A 5,649-nucleotide genomic window follows, 5' to 3' on the forward strand; every position below is an offset into this window, starting at 1 on the left:
ACCTCCACACCCGGCAGAGGAGCCCACTCGGACCTGCCTCCCGCCGGCCAGCAGCGCCGGGGCTCTCYCTCTCCCCAAGCACCCCTCCAGCTGCTTACGTCCCTCCTGCCCGCGCGTGCCGGCCTGCGGGCAGGGGGGCAGGGGGACCCGCAGCCCCTGCCCACCTGTCCCTRCCAGCTGCCCCAGCAGCCGGCTGCGGTCCCAGGCCCCCCTCAGAAGTATCTCGCTGAGCCCACGGCTGTGGCAATGTTGGGCCCGTGGGCATAAGGGGGCCTTTGTGTGAGAGGAGGCCAGTGGGGCRCAGGGGGACATGAATGGGCCCGGCGTGCCAAGCAGGGGCTGAGCGGAGAGGAGCCGCGCTCCGCAGGCACGTGCCGGGGCAGCAGCTGCAGCGGCCACTGTGCTGCCGAGTGTGGCCTGCACCCGTGATAGCCGCCCCTGGCTCCCCTGCCATGGCCACCAGGCGTCTCCCCACAGCCCCTGTGCACTGCTGGCACCTCCTGCTTGCCAAGGGACTGAGCCCCATGGCAAGGCCTGGGGTGCGGGCTGGGGGCCTACAGAGAGGGGCTCTTGGCAAGGAGGGTGCACAGTAAGGGTAGGAGCAGAGCGGGGTCTGCCCCATGGCAAGCCTGGGAGCTGGAGGCTCAGAGTGCGGCAGCTGCCGCGTTCAGCCGTTTTCAACAGCTGCCGTCTCAGCGCCAGCGAAAGGGGGAATGTGCATGGGCTGGGAGCTTTTCAAGGCCTGGACACAGCGCATTAAACAAACTATTTATAGTCCTCACATCCCTCCTCGAGCACAAATAGCCRGCATTCTTCTTGCGCGGAGCCTGCGCGCTCAGTTGCCACGGGGGCTCCCTGCTGCCACCACAGGCACTCTCTGGGTGCCGCCTGCCAGCACAGCTGCCACCCGCTGCATGAGCACTGGGCAAGTCCCCTCCTGGCAGGGGAGCCCCTCAGGAAAAGAACTCACCTTCCTTCTTCCCTCTCCCTTTCTGCTGTCCTGTTCCCACCACTATGGCAGAGCAATGGGATGGTTCCCCGTGGCCAGGCTTTTTGCTGGCACCTTGCCCACTTGGAGCAAGGGGTCACCCCTASAGATTTTAACACCCAATGCCCACTCATACTCATCTTCTCAGTATGCTCCTGCACCTTACTCTGTGCTCTGTGCCATGTATACAGAGCTAAAGCTTACAGAGGTTGGGACTTGTGAGAGCTGCTTAAATATTGGCAGGTGCTAACAGGTTTTCCTTGTCCTGAGGCAACCTCTAAAGTAGAGTGAGTCTYGCCTGCCTACGGAGCTGCACTGCTGCTCTGTGCCTGGGGACTGCTGCAGGCCAGGGAGCAGGCTGGCTGCTACCACACTGCATGCTCAGCCCACTGCCTCTCGCATCRGCCCCCTTTGCCTCTCCCAGCATCATGGGCAAAGGCCAGCATGTCCTGGCCAGTGGTCCATTCCAGTGGAGGAATGAAGCCCTTCTCGGCTTTAGCCCTTGGCTGCTGGGACACAGGGCTCTCCCTCTGTCGTGCTGGCTGGCTCCAGCCGGGGAACTGGCTCCAGCTCCTGTGAGCTCACCCTTGCTCAGCAGGAAGAAGGGGCTGGACTTTGGGCAAGCCGAAGCCCCAGGGCTTTGGGACTCTTCCTTGCTATTGGCAGGCTGGTGTCCTGCCTTGCCTTGCTGCCGGCCCATGAGCAGGGAAGGAAGTGGGCCCCGAGACCCGGCTCCCCCAGGACAAGGGGCCGTTCTCTGCAGCACAGAGGGATGCGTCACTGCCCAGGCATCCGGCAGATGCTCTCCTGCCGCGGGGGGAAGCATCCTGGGGAGAGGACAGCTCTGCACGGTCCCGCTGACGCCTTGAGGATGGCCCCTGCCCTTGTCGTGCGCAGAGCAGCTGTGCTTCTTCCAGCCCTTCTCTTCCACTTACATCCTCACTCTTTCTGCGGGCTTTGCATGATGCCTTGTCTCCTTCAGTCTACCCGGGGAACATCTTGTGCTGCTCATTTTCTGATGTCCAGCTGCTAACTGTCTGCCAGAGATATCCTAGAGCGGAGAGAAATAAGTGGTGGAGGGGTGTACGTGCATGTTTGGACTGGGGAAGTGGATCCCAGCCCTCACTGGCAATTAAATAAGGATAGTTGGTTGAGCAGTGGCTGGTCCTGATAAGTACCTGTAAAACAAGGTATGGGCTACCTGATGAGGCATCTTGAGTTACTTGGTAAAGAGGTATGAAGAATAGGCCAGAAGAGTTGAAAATAAACAGACAGAAAGGCGACCACAGGAATGTAGAGTCCTCTATGGATCAGAGAGGTTAGAGCAAGACTCTAACCACTCTAATGGATCTGGTCCTCAACCCCTCAGAAAGGCTTCAGAGTAATGGAGACACCAAGGCAAGGAAATGCTAGGGAGCAGGTGCTTGTTTGTTTGGCTCCATATAGATCTTTTCCTAGCTAAGACTGAAAGTGTTGACTCAGACACGCAGCCAGCACACTGCTTCCACTCAGGATGGGCAAGGAGGCATTTGTTCCTTGCAGAAATGAAGGGCGTATATACCTATCCAGCAGCTCAGTGCATAGGGACAGTCACTAGCACCTTGTCCCACATCCACGGTGCAAATGATCCTTTGACAGATCACACCAACCACTTGCACTGAGAGTAGCTTTTCTCCAGACCATGGAGACCTTGAGAGATGGAACCAGCAGTAGCCAGGGAAGACTTGGAGAGGAACTTCTTTGCATGCCAAGGAAAGGGAAGAAACCATTGCTGCTTCAAAACCAGCAAGGAGCTCTGGGCACCCTCTGTAGCACATAGGACCTTTACTTATTATATTGTCAGAGATAAGCTTCAGGTGGGGCCTGGTATCCATCTGTTCCTGATATTCAGCCTTTCTCTTGCTCATATGCTATCTCTGGTGCAGACTGAGCTTTGGAATGCAAAGACCTTTTGCCTTAAGAAGGGGAGCGGGGAGGTGGGATCAGCAAGCCTGTTTTCAGCATGGCACAAGGAACAAGCTGGCTCCAAGAAGTAAAATAGGAGGGCCAAGAGGGGATGGGACACTATTAGAGCAGACACACACACTCATGGGACTTCAGTGCCCTAAATCTTGTGATTGGGATTGAAAAGTAGTTACTGAAGAGATTTCATTTTCTTTCCAGATGACATATTCTTTCCAGCTCTGTGCCTGATTCACTATAGGCCCAAGATTATTTCCCTTCACCCCTACCCTTCTCCTCCCTGTGCTGCGCTTTTGCCCAAATATGAAATGAGGCCAAAGAGCCTGACCTTCCAAATGGGCAAAGGGACTTGGTAAATCTCTGGATATTTGGCACAAAAAAAAAAAAAATCTGTCTCTTTACAATGAGTCCCAACAGTTTGGCAAACAAGCCCTGCCCTACTTTCAGCTGAGTGTTGGGATGTTGCAAGCATCTGGCTGGTACAGTAGCATGAGTAACCACTTCTGCTCTTACCTGTGCTTGTTCTCCAGAAAGGAACAAGTTCCTGCAGAAGGCACACACTGAAGCCTCTTTGTTCCCCGGGGTTTTTCCATTCCTCACCCTTTGCAGCTATCCCCGAGCTGTGTAATCTGAAGATGCACTGCCCAGGGAATGCACAGGAACCCCTCTGATTGGGGCCTGTGCCTCCCGTTCTCCTGTGGGATTGAGTGACATGGGGTTTCCCCCACAGCATCCTAGGACAGGAGGTTCTCATCTGCTAGGGCAGAGCTGGGTCCTAAGGTAAGGCTGCCCAGGAAATAAGAGGGATAAGGTTCTCCTCCATTCCTAGGGTGCCTGCCACTGATTAGTGACACTACACTTTCCATTCCCACCGCCCCTAGCCTGCTTAGGCAAAGTGACACTGGCTGGAGTCCTCTGTGTGGTAAGGAAATATTCCTGCTGGGGCTGTGTTGGTGGGGAAATTATAAGGCACTGAGAGTGGAAGTGGCTTCCCTATGGGTACCCGTGAGATCCTGGAGTCTCAGCATCAGGCCAGGTGCTGTAACCACAGCGTCCCTGTCACAAGTGAAAGCAGAAAGCCCGAGATAGCTGCAGCAAAGCCTTTGGCTCCTGCTTCCTTCACTGAGGCTCTCTGGCTGCCGCTGACACTGCGGGGCTTGGGGCGGGAGACGCGGGCRGCGCAGGGAGGCAGCGCGCGCACAGGAACCCTCTGACCCTCGCACACACACAGGCCCAGAGGTCACCTCCAGCAAGGCAGTCCCGAGGGGCTCTCATCAGCCCCCGTCCTGCAGGATCCCAGGCCCGGAGCAGGGCTGCTGAGGAGCTGTTGCCACTTCAGCACGTGGTGTCTTGCTGAGGCGCAGCCAGCCTCTTTCCTCATGCGTTGCTGGCTCCCCAAGAGAAATCCATGGGGCTGGGAAAGGTCACCTTGCCTGAAGTAGTTGCAACTGCCCTTGGATGGGGCTCTCTGGGCAAGGGACGTCTTGTATCASGCAGCTAGAAGACGGAGAGGAGAGCAGTAGCTTTCAGTCCTTTGTGCCTCTTCGTTCTCCTAAATTCTGCTTGAGCCAGAGCCAAGAGTAGGGCCTCAGCAGCCCTACTGGAGGGAACAAGGGAAGGAAATGAAGCCAGACAGCCGCCAGGAACAAAACAAAGGTTAGGCACAGGAGGGAAGTGTATGGGCACAGGCATGAGACACGGACCTTTCTGCCTGCCCCCTCATGCTGGCTGGCTTGCGGTAGTGAGCAACCACTGGCCTGCAGGGCCCTGGCTGCCTGCCCCAAGGCAGCCCAGCATGCGGAGCGCTGGCGGAAGACATAGGCCATTCCGGCTAYCAGTGTGCCCTGCAACCCCTCACAGAGCAAGATCACAGCTCCTTCTTTGGGGTGCCCTGTGGGTTCCCAGTGCCCCATCACCTCCTCTGTGCTTGGTGTTTTGGGCATTCTTGGCCCACTATCTCCTTGGCCACCTGCTCTGGGTGCATTCCTGCCCCTTGTGGGAGCAGGGTGGCAATTGCTGGGGCTGGGATGGAATGACAAGCAGACATATTTTGGACCTGGCTGCCTGCTCAGGGGGTCTAACCAGGCGTGTAGTGAAACAAGACCCCACCCTGCCAGCCCACATTGCTGTGGGAGGCAGATGTTGTTGCTCCCTCCCCAGCGCTCTTACCCTGACAGATGGGGTCCCGGGCTGCAGGGCAGTATCGCTTACAGGGTGCGTGGGGCTGCTTGGGGCTGGGAGGAGGGGGCATTTAAATGGGCAGTCGGGAAGTTTTTGTTGTCCCTCACGGTGCAGACATTCTTGCCACGGGGGCTGCAGGCAGCTCCGCAAAGGAGGAGCTGAGCAGGAAAGTCTCCTCTTGGAGCAAACAGAGCGGGGTCTGGCAGAAGGAAGGATCCCAAGGACGGTAAGAGTTTCTGGAGTTGCATCMAGTCCTGGGAGGAGAGTGACGATCCCTAGAACTTCTCCCCTGAGCTGCCCCAGGCATGAGGCTGCCCGTGGAGTGCTGACCCCAGATCATGGTGCTCGGGCTCCCGCGGGCACCAGTGCCGTCCCTCCTGGGAACTGCACAGCCCGAGGCAGGGAAGGGGGAGCCCCCCGCCGCTGCCGGGACTCCCGGGGCCGGGGAGAGGGAGCGGGCCGGGGGGCGCTGCGCGGCGGGGGCTGCCCCGCACGACGGCGGGGCTGCCGGGCGGGGG

The sequence above is a fragment of the Nothoprocta perdicaria genome, unplaced genomic scaffold (assembly GCF_003342845.1).
Source record: "Nothoprocta perdicaria isolate Ctin4 unplaced genomic scaffold, notPer1 scaffold_73, whole genome shotgun sequence".
Classification (NCBI taxonomy): domain Eukaryota; kingdom Metazoa; phylum Chordata; class Aves; order Tinamiformes; family Tinamidae; genus Nothoprocta; species Nothoprocta perdicaria.